We start from the raw sequence: 13,826 nt of genomic DNA, 5'->3' as shown, positions 1-13,826 counted from the left end.
AGCAGCAAACAGCTGATAATAGAACAAGGCTGGAAGAAACAATAACCAAGAGGGGAAAAAATTAGGGTGGCAGCAGATGCACGCGTTGTAGCTCAGGGATTAAACGCCACTTCCATTCTCCCTTGGCCACCATTGTACTAGTAATAATGTGGATGTGGGCACTTGTGTGCCTGTTACGTGTGTGCAAAAGATATGGATATAGATCTAGACCTAGCTAAACTGCCGTCTGTGGAGGAAGAAGGGTGGTGAGCTCAGTCTAGACAAAGATGAGTGAAGCTCCGAGTGCGGGTTTACAAGGGCTGGTCGGTTACCATGGAAACTAATTGGAGCTAATAAGTAAAGGGACATTTTAACTGTGGGAACAGAATAGGAGGGGCTATTTTTCAATATCACCGTTACCTACAATTAGTCTTTCATTTTAGGAGCGTCCCTACTTCATTCCTATGATGAAGCTATGCTCTCTGCACACAACCTCACTCTGATCAGCATGACATTCAAAAGCTGAATATCATCTTTTAGAACGTGTCATATTTTAGGTTTCGATCTTTCAAGACAGAATCAATTTCACTTTTTTTTTCTTAAAAAATAAACTATTTGCAGATGGCAAGGGAAAAGGAAAGGAAGTAATGGAAAATTCTTAACTTCTAAACTGACACTGCTGAGCTGGTTACAGAGAGAAGGGGAGCCCGGATCTTATCCTGTAGCACCAGCTTCAGGTCTTTGTTTGAGTTGATTTTTCCCTAACAAAAGCATTTCAGAACATCAACCCCAAAATGTGTTGTTGTGGGCTCATTTTACAGTACTTTTGAAAGGTAATGTTTACAGACACTGCACAGGGCAAGTGTTAAGATCACAAGAAATGGCCATGATCTGTTGTTCCACTTCTATTTTTAATTTTAGAGCAAGTTTTAAGTAGGATAACAACTGAAGTTATCAATAAGAGAGAAGCAGTTACTGAGATTTCAGGAAAAGATTTATGATTAAGAAGTGAAGAGAAATGCTTGTGTTAAAAATCTCTTTCCACAATAGTGTAGATCAGAGCCAGGATCCCAGGGGAAATGTCTCACAGAAGGTGTGTTACCAGCACAGGGTTGATAAAACGTGATACAACACCTTTACAGTTTCTTAGGTTTTACTTTTGTTACTCAATTTACAGTTTAAGAGAAGGCAAACTACCTTAATAACGTCTCCAGGGTCTTCAAAATCTACGCAGTTGAGGTAATCCAGATTTCCAGACATGAGTCTGGTTGGATTAACCAAAAGAAAAAAAAAATTTTTTAATGAAAAAAATTGCCTTGCAATAATTGGCGCTATTAAAAATTTTATGGTGCCCGAAGGAAGTTTTAGCCCCGTGGGGCCACTTGCCATTGTTGAATGTTTCAGTGTTGATTGTGTATCTGGATTTAGCTGATTAGGAGTAGTGGTTTAGTGAATCTACTGTATATTGTGAAACAGACACCTCATAATCACTTCTGGGAAGAAACTGAGCAAATGAATCAGGACTCCAACTTCCAATACTGTTTTGTTTTTTCTTTCTTCTCTACAGCCCAGTTACAGGAAAAATTCATTGTCTGAAAATAATAGTTTTCTAATCCTGTGTTTCAGAAAATTGTAACAGGAGACATTTTCAAGTATCTTAATACAATATCACACAAAAATTCCTGAAAAAAAAAAGTTAGTCAAGTCCATTTTTCTAGATACTGAAATAATGCTCTTTGTGATATAGGCATTCTGAGTGTGAGCTATCTATTTGTAGTCTAAATTTTCGTGCTTTAGGCAAGTTTAAAGGGTTTTTTTTTTTCCCAGTGATTCCCCTCCCAGTTCAAAGAAATGCAAAAAGTACAATATTTAAAATGTTGGCTTCGCACAGACAGTCAGGGAGTTGCTAATATTTCAAATTCCTGTTTTCTATTTCAGATTATCAACATTCCTTAGACGTCTGATAGAATTTTTTAAAGTGATAAGATTTATAGCAATTAATTTATTTCCAGATAGCTCTTTAAAAGTATTGTAACAAGTATAGTCATTTTCTGGTTCAAACTGCTATCAAAGTAATTAGTTCTATAAAACAGTTCTGAGAACTGCAAAAAAAAAACAAAAAGAAAGAAATGCAAAGAAGAAGGAGGTATTGAAATGGCCCCCAAATTGAAAACATTTCAAAGCAAAATTGTTAATGAGCTGTTTGAGCTATATGGACATTATAAGTGCCATTAACTAGAAGCCAATAAAAATAATCAATGACAGAGTGCAGCCCTCTGGTACCCAGTGCTTTTTACAAAGAGATGTCTGTGAAGGCAGAGTGATTCAAAAAAGCCAGCTTTATCTATGGGAGCGCGTGCTATTTTACACGAGTAGAAGAAATGAAAATGATTTTCATTGACTGTCTCTGAAGTTCAGCTCGTGGCAAACCGTCAAGAGCTGTCCGTGGGAAGAGAGAAGTTTTCGCTCTTAGCTGTGCCCCCACCCTCTTCCTCCCAGGAATGTTGGAGGCAGCCGCGATCTCATCAAAGGAAGGTAGGAGTTTAGATTTCAAAATGTAGATGTCACATTTCAGGGCAAACGACTCCTACATGAACACTTTATCAGTATGTCAAGATGAATTTTTTATCTCCTGGGCGGGGCTCTCAGAAGATTGCGCTCCCTAGGTTGGCAGGAAAAGATTTTTCGTGCTTCTGTGCGTCCTACGGAGGGTCCCCATGGTCCCCCCGGGGGCGCACAAGGAGTTGTGAAAAGTACCGCACAACTGGCCACCGGAATAATTCACTCCCTCCACCTTCTCTTTAGCGCCTCCCACTTCTTCTCTTTTTATAGCAGTTCTTTCTCTCGGAAAATCTCAGGTTACTTGACTGGGAGTTCTCAGACCTCCAGTTTCAGCCCTGCCCTCAGCCTCCAGTCGGTGAGAGACACCCAGCCCCAGCAATTGGATTGGGCAGCCCGTCTTGACACACCACTGTGCTGAGTGCTTGAGGACGTGTTTCACCAGATGGTTGGGGTTAGTGTGTGTCATCACATTCGAGTGGGGATTAGGAGCAGGAAGGCTGCCTCGCTGGAGCTGTGTGGTCTTCTCCAAGCCAGAGTTGCAGGCAAGAGAACTACTTTGCTTGGGGAAGAAGAGGAGGAATTCATTTTCTGCAGCCACAAGAAAAGCAGTGTTTTCAGGTAAAGTAAAAGACATTGAATGTGCCTCTGCCTCTCTCTCTCTCTCTCTCTCTCTCTCTCAACATACTTTTGAATGGAATGCTAGCACAGCACACTTGTCAAATCCAGTTGTTGCTTTCCTATCAATGCTGCTATTGTACGGCTGACAGATACCAGTGAACGTAGCTTGGTGCTTGGCTGTCTTTAGAGAACGAACACTCCTCAAGCCTTGCTCTCGAAGGTGTAGCTCAGAAAATGTCTTTGGAAGCGGTGTTGGTCCCCACCCCTTCATATCCTCGTTGCACACTCAAAACAGGAGCTCTAAATTGTCCATAAAGGATGGGTAAGTCCAAGAAAGCATGCCTCTCAGCTTTCGAAATTAAAAGTCACTTTCAGACTCTTGCATTTTACTACCCAACTGATCAAGATTCTTTGAAGAGTCTATTGCTGAGTTGCTGGCAGAGATGGAAAAGCTTTCTTCCCCGATTTTTGCAATGTAGATCCTGTCTGATTTGTGATGGACCCAAATGTTTCGAAAACAATTTGGAGATGGACTCTAAAGTTGGAAACTCCTTAAGAGAAGGAGGGCTGCCTTCGGAGCAGCTGAGAGAGCGGCTTTAAAACAAAAATGCTTAGAGCTAGAAGGAAAGCAGAAAAGGAGGAAGTAGGAAAACGCTTTTTAACACAGCCCTTTTGCAGCTGCAGGGGAGCAGATGGAGCTAATTCATTTGCAGATCTGTTTGTGAAAGTTTTACAAGTCACTGAAAAGTAAAGGAGCATCTCTGTAATGGATCGTTAAAGTCCTACATTTATGGGTTTTTTAACAGGCTATCTGAAGTGTTAATTAAATGTAAATAGATTTTCTGGCTTGGTTTTAACCAAACGTTAAAAAAAAGGCTTTAATTACAAATTAGTCATTGGAAATGAATGGTCATCTGGTAATACAAAATGAGTCGTCATCATATATATGAGTAGCCATCAACGTAACTACTCTCCAGAAAGCACCACCAAAGTAAACTTGAACTGAAGGTAGCAATGGGGGTTATATCGGATGCTTAATTTGTGGTATAGCACAGGCCTTTCAAGTTGATGCCCTATTTTCACAGGGATCAAAAAAATAAAAATCTCATTTTTCAAGTTTGTGATCTAGTGAGGTGAGTCCATGAGTTCCTTCTTTTGCACCCTAACAGACTTGCGCTCCCACCTCAGTGTTCAGATACCTGTGGTGCTTAAGAATTCCTGCTCCTATTGGACTTTCACATTGGGTAGAGAAACCCAACACTGTCCTCACCCTTGGCAGGTGAGAGATTCTATGAATAATACTGTATATAAGCTATTCTGAAATAGGAGCTGTTTTGTAGGTTGAATAACAGGCTTTATGGCTAATGCTCTGTGATTTTTGTATTTAGCTGCAAAAAAAAAAGATGCTTGAAAAAATATGTTTCAAGTTGCATTTCATATATTTTTGGCAATGAGAGAGTTGATTTTTTTAATCCTCTTTTTAAATTTATCTCTATTTTTCTTTTCCATTATGGTTTATTAACCCTCTTTTTAAAAAATTAAGGTTAAAAGAATTTGTTATTATAGTGTCTAGTTGTTATTCAGAGTGTTCTCTGAAATCATCTCAAAAATCTTCAATGAGAAAATATCCTCATAAATAACCAGGCAGTTATTATGACTAAGATCCGATTCCCAATATTATATAACCCAAAGAGGACTAAGTTCCTAAGCTGAAGTGTTTTGGAATTCCAGTCATTCCATTTTTAGCTTTACAATGGAACTGGGGTTTAAAAAAATAAGGACAGAAAAGCAAACTAATATCTGGCGTGGTGTCAGGATTAGGGTCACAGGCGCAGCTTGGAGCAGGTACAGCGCTGGCTCCCAAAGCCATTTTTCACCACCGCACAGATACTTCAGGAGAAAGGAAAGTCCCTCCTCACTTCTGGGCTCTTCCTCTGGGAGATCTGGCATGATGGCATCTAACAAAGGCGAGGTGCTGTTTAGCCAGGGGAACACCCCCCTCCCGCCCCACCCCACAAGCCTGTGGGGCTAATGTTGCAGGCTGACCACCAGGCTGCCTGCCCAGGATTTAGGCAATATGGGAGAATCCCCCCCACCCTCATCCCCCTCAAAAAAAAGTCAACTGTCCGCAGGATTTAGGCAGGATGGAAACAAGAAAGGAAGTGTTGAGAAATAATAAATCCACATCCTGAGAAGGCAACCTTGTGTGTTACTCCCCCTAACAAGGCTAAGGTAATATGAAGTTACTCAAGGAACCAAAAGTACCCACAGGGTAATCCTAGTTTCTTGTCAAAATCTAAATGCACTGTTCCAGATGGTAAACATTCAGAGGCATATTTATGGTGACTTCTACATACCTCAGTTTGACACTTGGTTTCTTCCTGACAGCACTTGTGCTGGTAACACACATGAAGTTCCCATCAGTATTCTAACAGCTGTGAAAGTGTTTGAGCGCCCTGGGTATCCCTCCCAGTGAGGGGAAAATCACTGGGGGGTAGGAGTAGGGGAGATCTCGACTTGCCCTGTGGCTACATCCTGTGATCTAGGCACAAAGTAAGGTGACAAATCTCAGAGGCAAAAAGCAATCTGAATCTGAAAGCTAGATCCATTAACTTACAAAACCCCTTCTGACTGTGGCGTGAAAAACTAAAATACATGAATTCAGACAGTCATTGAACTTGTGGTAGATGATGAGCGGGAACCTTCATCCAAGAGCTAAAAGGGCTCTAATCTTTCCTTCTAAGGAAATGTATGTGACTTCAAGCAGATTGCTGCGGTCACTTCCATTGTAATAGCAGAGACAGTGGCAAGTGTGACACTTTGCATTTCCTGTCTTAATTATATACCCATATGGGAATGGATAGGGGCTTGGTTCTTTCGTGTTGTAGATTTTAAATGGTTTATTCTTTAGGAATCCAGAAAGCAGGATTTCTTATACTGAGTATTGAGATTTCACCAACCGTTGCCATGTGGATGAGGCCAACCAATGGGTCAAGTCAGGACATCTGGTTCTTTTTTCCCTCTGTAATATTTTTTGTGTGGAGAGCATGGAGTAAATTTAAGAGGATTAAAATGTTTAAGGAGCTGACTCTAAATAGATCATTATTTTTAATCATTTAATCATTATTGACTTTGAAGAAAAAGAGGCTCATGTATGAAATTAAGTCTATGGTCATATGGTAAATTTACCTTTCCTTTAGGTTAGCTCCATGGTGGGGGGGGGCTGGAGGAAAGATATTTGAAAGAAGATATTTTATGGGAAAAGTTTGTTCTGAAATATGTTTCCTATTTAAAATATTTTCAACTTGAATTCAATACGCTGGGAAGGAGGGGTATTAACCTGTTAGCTTTTTTCCTCCCTAATATCCCCTCACCCCCATTAGCCAATCTGTCATCAAATTCTGTGAGTCCTTCCTTTAAAGCGTCACCCACATCTGGCCCACAGCTACCGCTCCCGTGCAATGATCCTATCACACGGCGGTCATTACAACCACCTCCTAACTGGTCCTCTTGTCTCCACTTCCCTCTCTCCTGTCCACCAGTTGTGGGCTGAGCTTCCTAAAACATGGCTTCCAGCAAAGTATTACTCAGCTGAGAATTACCACAGGGACCCTCATTCTCCACAGGATGAAGTTTGAATTTCTCAGTCTGGCACGCTGGCCCTCTGTTATTCCGCCCCAACTTTCCAACTGTATCTCCCACCAAATCCCTAAAGCAGCAGAAGTCTACCCTTCCCTGCAGCTCAAGTGGCCGGCTTAACATCCCCCACTTCCTGATCTCTTCTCTCACCCCAATCACTCTAGTTTTCCAACTTGTCTGCAAAATGAGAGTCTATCATCATGTGCGCCATTCTTTCTGGTTCTACGTTTATAAGCCTGTGTGGAGGACATCCTCCTCACCTCTATATACTCATTCTTCAAAGCTTCTGCTTAAGTTCCACCTCCTCCAGGAAGCCTCCCTGACTACATCTCCCAGTGATGTTTTCCTTCCACAGAGGCTGACCATTAGTTATCTATGGGTTGCACTTAGCACAATTACCTTGTTTTTTTTAACCCTACTTTCTACTTTGTCTTTTTATCAATTGACTTCTCAGGTAGGGTGAAGTCTCCTAAGACAGGGACTGGATGGCCCACTTTTATGCCTTACTAGTAAATGTTTGTCGGCTAGCTCACAGGGACATTCAAACATCCAAGGCACTTTCCTCTCTAGTTACCCCACTTTAGAGCCATTTACTGGCTCTAATAGTCTCCTCCCCATTCATAAGAGAAAAGGAAAAACTGATGAAACTTGACTGGTTGTATTTGGGGGCAGCTTAGGAAAAATGCCACTTGGGCAGAATGTGTGATACGATTGTCCAAAATTAAGCTTGAGTATTACCTGAAAAATCCCCACTTATTTCAGTCTTCTAATTCGGTGGTAGGAATTACATCAACTAGCTGTCCCTCTATGGTGTGAAACTTCAAATATGATTTTGGAAGCAGGAGAGTACAGTGTTTGGGTTCAGACAGACTCCTGTTTTAATCCAGGTACCCCCTCTCACTAGCTGCATGGCCTTGGACAGGTGACTTAACTGTTCAGCTTCCTCAGCTGTAAAATGAAGATGGGAATCTTTTCCTTGGGGCTGTTATGAAGAAAACCACAAAGCACCTAGCTCAGTGCAGGCGCAATAAATGGGGGAGAGAGAAGGTGGGTGGATGCATAGATATAGATACAGATATAGATACAGATATAGATCTAGGATGCATGACTGTGTTCATCTCGGTCGTGTCAATCATTCATTCTGTTTATCTGTTTATTTAGAGTGTGTCTTCCTTCAGCCTTTTTCTCTGCCACCAAAGGCGGGTGGTGGGGGGTGGCAAGGATAGAGAGAGAGAGAAAAAGAGAGGGTGCTTTTGGCATTTAGGGATTTGGAGCAACTGAGTTAATGGACCTGTAGGGACAATGGTGACAGTTGAATACCCTTTGCAGGGAGGAGGGAGTCCTGGGTCCTGCATTAAAGGATAACAAAGAGCAGGCGCTGGGCTGCAGGGCTGGGGGAACAAAGAGCCCGAGCAGTGGACCCCAGCAGGGAGTTGAATTCACCAAAGGGTCATGTGCTCTTCTTCCTTCCTCCTGGCCCACTGTTTAGAAAGAAATAATAACTTGGCAAAACATTGTAGAGAGTCAGGTCAAGCTTCCAGAAGTAATTGGTAAAGCAAGATACCATTTAGACAAAACAAGGGGCTGGGACCTTTGCTGTCCTTCACCTTTAAACCAAACTGAACAAAAAGCTGAAAGCAATCAGCTTGAGCTCTGACCTGTTCCCAAACTCTGCACCCACCATCAAACACTGAGCCGTCTATCTGTACCCTTTCCCCAGAAGGGCAGCTGACCGAGCAATGATCTCAACAAAGCACTAAATGCCACCTAGCAAATACATCCTTGGGACCTTGGTCATTCAGCTTCAGTTTTCAGGATCTTGGGATAGATCAAAGGATATTCTTTCCAACCCTGATCATCTGGTCTGCATCTGCCCCAGACCAGGGAGAGGAAAGAAACTGGAACTCCCCTACATGAAGGGCAAGGCAGTCTATCTGGAGATGCCTCTCTCTTCCCAGCGAACATGACTAGAGAACTTTCAAAACAAAGCATTAACAGTTACATGGCTTGACCTCATCTTTAGCTCTAGCAGATAAACTAGCTGCTCAAAATATGGGATCCACGTATTACCACACACTAGTGTGTTAAAACTTTGTTAATTAAAAAAAAAAAAGTAACCATCCACTTGACCTTAAAAGTAAAACCTTTTCTTATACACTGATCTTCTTTTTACTACACAACTACAAATCTGTGAGAATCTATTTCTGCATATTTGAAATTGTGAATCTAAGAAACTCAGCCATGCCACCGTTGAATAACTGTAGTGGGTGAGGTTGATGTTGAACAACTATGATAAATAAATAAGCAGACACAACATGGTTCTGGGTGAGAAGGTAGAGTGTCCCCAAATGAATCTACACATTTCCGGTAATAATACTCAAATTCTCACACAAGAGCGTTAGATGGCTGACAGCGGGCATTGTATTTGGGAACAGGCAAGAGACTAGATGTCTCTGGTTACACGTAAAATAAAGATTCACGTGGATGATACACTCATGAGCAAGACTGGACACTTGTATAAGAGAAGAACCACAGTAAGAAGAAGACTTGGTTTATCCCTTATCCAATCATGTTAGAAAACTACAGTAACTGAATTTTCTGTTCCAAAGCAATTGACTCTGAAGTAGATGTTCATTCATCTGCTTTCGTGTATTTTTGCTTTTGTTTTATTCTCCTTGGTCTGGTGTTTTTTTTATTCTCCTCAGTTTTCATCTCTATTCTGTTGTTGGCATTGTCTAAGTCTTCAGCTCAGCTACAAACTGTGGTTGCTAGAAAAAAGGTCTGTTGCTGCAATTAACTGAAACCCTGAACTAGTTTTATTACTTTGTTCTATGGTTTTTTTTTTCCCATCTGCAAATAGAGCTACTAATACATGCAGCTTTTCCACTTCATGGAATAGGTAACAGGTCTGAAACAAGTTTATTTCAAGAACTTGGGAAAATCCTCCTATACTCATTCCCTTGATAGAGGCCCCCAAAACAACAATCTAAGCGTCTTCTCATTTTTCTGAGCAATAAGAGCACATTCCTAATAAACAAAATGGAAATCTGAATTACAGGGGGTTCTGTTTATTGTCCAATTTTGTGGTATGGTGTTATAACTCATAGGCAACACCTGCTATATTAACTTAACATAAAACGGAAGGTTTAGCGTATTATGAGATATTAGCTATACCAGGGTCTTGGTGAGAACAGATGAAGTGCATGCAGAGTGTGCATTTATTGATAAGTTAATTTAGAAGTGTGCACCTGTGGCTGTTAGCCCCAAACTCCTATCGCTAACATGGCTTAGCATCTAAATCACCTTTCTATAATACAACACGTCCTCTGAATAGACTTCCTGCCAGTTTAAAGCCTCCCCCTTAACCTTCACCTGCCAATAATCAATCTTCCCCTGAGTAGAATGTCCTAGTACACAGATGTGCTTGGCGTTGCATCCAGAGATTCTGGAAACTTCGGCTTTTCACTTTCATCTACAAGAAGTGCATCCCCCACAAAAAGAGGCCCCTACAAATCATGTGCTCCTTTTTTTCCTCTTGAGAGCTTCACACTGGCAAGAAAAAAGAAAGTGTTCTGGATATAGCAAATGAATAAAAGCATGGGACATGCAGTATTTTTTATTCGTGACACCTAGAGGCTTCGCGTGTGTTATCCCAGTCTTATATATGACATCTATATTTACTGAAAGAGATTTGAGGGATAGACTCAGTATCAAACAGCTTAAATTACTTTTTGGCAGTTGATCTGATGTTCTAAGGAAGAGCCCTAGGTGCCTTCCAAATGGAGTCAAAAGTTCAGAAAGTTGCATCCCTGTGCTAACTCACTTAGTCCATGTATACTCAAGAACTTCCTGTGTCTGTATTTCTATCCTAGTGCTGAGAGGAATACAAAATAATATAGGACACCATCCTTGCCCTGAAGGAATCTCTAGTTTAGCTGTGAGTGGAAGATGTGCTCCCCCGCCCCAATTTTTTTAGCAGTAATGCAAAGAGTATTGTGGCTAAGTATCAATTATTAATGCTAATTAAATAGAAGAGATGTCCACAGAGCCCCCTATTGGAGGAGCTGGAACCGGAGCCGGACAAGACGTTTCTCCACATCATTACGCAGGTGATCCACCTCCATTCTTTACAAACTCTGTGGGGACAATTTATTTATCCTCTTTCACTCAGTTTCCTTCTCTGTAAAATGGGGATATGATGATCACAACGTGTGGTTATAAAAGTTCGATGAGATACAAAAGTAAGATGTTTAACACAGGGCCTAGAACTTAGTAAGGATTCAAACAGCTATATTATTTTTCCAAGATGACAGAAGGAACCACTTGAGTTAAGGCTTGGAGCTAAACTGTGTATGTCATTTCAAGCCAAGACATAGCATTTCTGAGTCAGAGGATTTGCATAAATACAGTTTAGGGATACAGTGAAGGGAGGCACTTGGCAGAGGAGACGGTGGAAAGGAAGGGTAAGAGGGAGCGAAGAGGGGTGATGGAGGAAGAGAGAGAAGAAGATGACAAAGGAGGAGGACAAAGAGTTTGGACCTTGGTTGCCTCTACTCTGTACTCTTTTCTATTTTAAGCACTTCATGTCAGCTAAATTAAGCCAGATTCTAGAGTGTCGTGACACATCAGGACATCAGGTAGGGAGGCTGGATTTTATAGTTGAAATAGATGCCTTAGGAAGTTTAAGTGGCAGGTTTTTCAGGAATGGGGACAGAGAGAGAGAGAGAACACAATTGGGAGGGTACCAGGGGTCCAAAAAAGAAAAAAATAAGTTACCTATTCTCATCGGTGGCATTGGGAATGAGGAAAGGATGAGTGTAAGAAACATTGTGAAGAACTAAATGACTGTATCGACAACTTTGTAATTGGTCAAATAAAGGACAAAGGAAAGACAAGTGACAAAGAAGACACTGAGACATCGAGCCCAGGTAACCAGGGAATGGTGACACCACCCAAGGAAAATGCGGATGCTGGAAGTGGGATTTCATTTTGCAACACCATAAATATCCCAAGCTATGGCTGGGATAACTTTGTAATGCAAACACAGGGAAATAATATGTGCACATAAATGTTTAACAATATAATTTGAAACAGATAAAATCTAACTTTCGGATCATCAATGGATATAAGACCGAATACACAACTGTGATTTTTTTATGACATATTCCTCCTTAGATAAAAAGAATCTGTTCTCCAATTAGGAAGACAGTTGGCCCAATAATTATTCTGGTGTTTTTAAACTTTAGGGAAGTAAGGGATTTTCAAGTCAGAACAACAAACTACTTCTGCAAAATACCTATAATTCTCTTCTTTCAACTAAAAAAATGTTGGTGGAGAGGGACATATAATTTAAAGAGAGTCTAGAGGCAGGGAGAGATGAAATATTTAAGTTGCTTCTGCTCATAAACTTGCAGCTTCTAACTTGATTGACATCATTTTGCAGAAAGTACGAATGACTTACTTTACAAGTGATATAGACACTCACTTTTTCACTCACTACAAAGACAAATCATTCTTAATTTTAAAGTTTGGGAAAGGTTTCCCACCCCCTGTGGTTTTCTTTCTATCTCCTCTTGCCCTACCCTTTTATTTTGTTTCAGCCATATTTCATTTTAAGCTTCTCTCCAAAATAGAAGAGCCATCCTTGATATGAAATCAATGAATAGTTTTCAGGATTAGGTATAATTTTATTAGAGGTAGAAGATTATATTTGCCATTTCACACTCTTGCACTAGATGCTGGGAGCAGCATGGCTGAAAGAATACACTGCTTGAGTCCACCAGATATGGAATTTAAAATGTAGTCCTGTTGCTAGAAATGTGTGGGACTAACACTGACCTGTGGAGACCTGACAGCATTTTGGTTCCTCAAAAGAGACTTGGGTTCTGTTCAAGTTTTTAATGAAGACTTTGGCCCATTTTATTTCACTCAGCTGAGTTTTCTGAACCATGTTCCCTGGTTCCTATGGGAGAAATGCCAGCCTAAGAAATGCCAGCACCTGTAAATCTTGTTCTCATTTAGGTTGCCACACACAGGGGTCGAATTGGCATGAGTCAGTACATACTTGGAAGCTATTAATGACTAATGACTGAATTGGTCATTCTTAAGACATCCCAGTGCAAGGAACCAAGGGGAAAAGTTAGAATACACAAGTGCCATCATTAGAGCAATAAATGTCATCTGCAGCGAGCACAAAAGTAGGGTTTAGCTTTTTACCCAGTGTCAAGTTTAACACTAGGTCTCTTCAGCTTGTGTCTTGGGTCAATGGGCTCGTGTGTGTGTTTGGAGAGGAGGGTATGGCATGTGGACTGATATTCCTAAACTCCTTCATCTCAGACTGTCTAAACTCAGATTTCAATTCAGGATTCTACTCCTACATGTTCAGCCTGTCGACCTATCTCAGAGGTACAAAGACTTCTGGAATGGGAGAAGCGTGGTCCTTGTAAGAAAAGAAAAATGAATAAGCGGAGAGGAAGGGGAAAAAAAATAACCAGTCGAAACATGTTCTGTCCTACAGTCCTGTTTTCTGAAACAAAAATAAGGACAGAAAACAGAGAGGAAATAAGCTTTATGAAACACTTCATGAATAGCGATTGTTATTCTCATTAGTTGCTTTGCTCTAAAATCAGAGACCCATTGAGCCACCATCCCGGTCAGCCACTACCATCATCTCAGAAGTGGAATTGGAGGTATTCTTCCAATTGCTTCTGCCACTGTGCCAACCCCTTTGGAAGCTTAGAAAACCCCACTGGACTGCCTCATTGGCTTCAGGTAAATCATATTTCATATTTCATGCTGGGCAAGTAGTAAATTAAAATGTGACTAGCAATGAAATAAAATTTGCTGAATAGTGGCAGTAGTGTTACAGCTGGGAAAAAGAAACAGGGTGGTAAAGTGGAAAAACGTTGGAAACCTGGATTCTAGAACTTGACTACCATTAATAATGAGATATTGAGCAAATTAATTAACCTTTCAGGAGCAGGCCACCCACTACCTTTTTACCTTTATTCTGCTGTTCCCTCCATCTA

The 13,826-nt window shown here is 40.9% G+C and overlaps 1 protein-coding gene across 4 annotated transcripts in view; it reads left to right on the top strand.

The window, feature by feature from the left end:
• The first annotated feature begins 3,027 nt into the window (after window positions 1-3,027).
• SULF1 (sulfatase 1) overlaps window positions 3,028-13,826 on the top strand; it is a 161,739-nt gene continuing 150,940 nt past the window's right edge. For all 4 annotated transcript variants that reach the window (XM_057735088.1, XM_057735085.1, XM_057735086.1 and 1 more), the window contains exon 1: window positions 3,028-3,159. The gene's annotated coding sequence lies outside the window, so the exon portion shown is untranslated. The remainder of the gene's footprint in view (window positions 3,160-13,826) is intronic.

Source organism: Hippopotamus amphibius, chromosome 5 (assembly GCF_030028045.1).
Source record: "Hippopotamus amphibius kiboko isolate mHipAmp2 chromosome 5, mHipAmp2.hap2, whole genome shotgun sequence".
NCBI classification, from domain to species: domain Eukaryota; kingdom Metazoa; phylum Chordata; class Mammalia; order Artiodactyla; family Hippopotamidae; genus Hippopotamus; species Hippopotamus amphibius.
The sequence above is the reverse complement of the archived record's forward strand: the minus strand, read 5'-3'. Positions and strand labels throughout refer to the sequence as shown.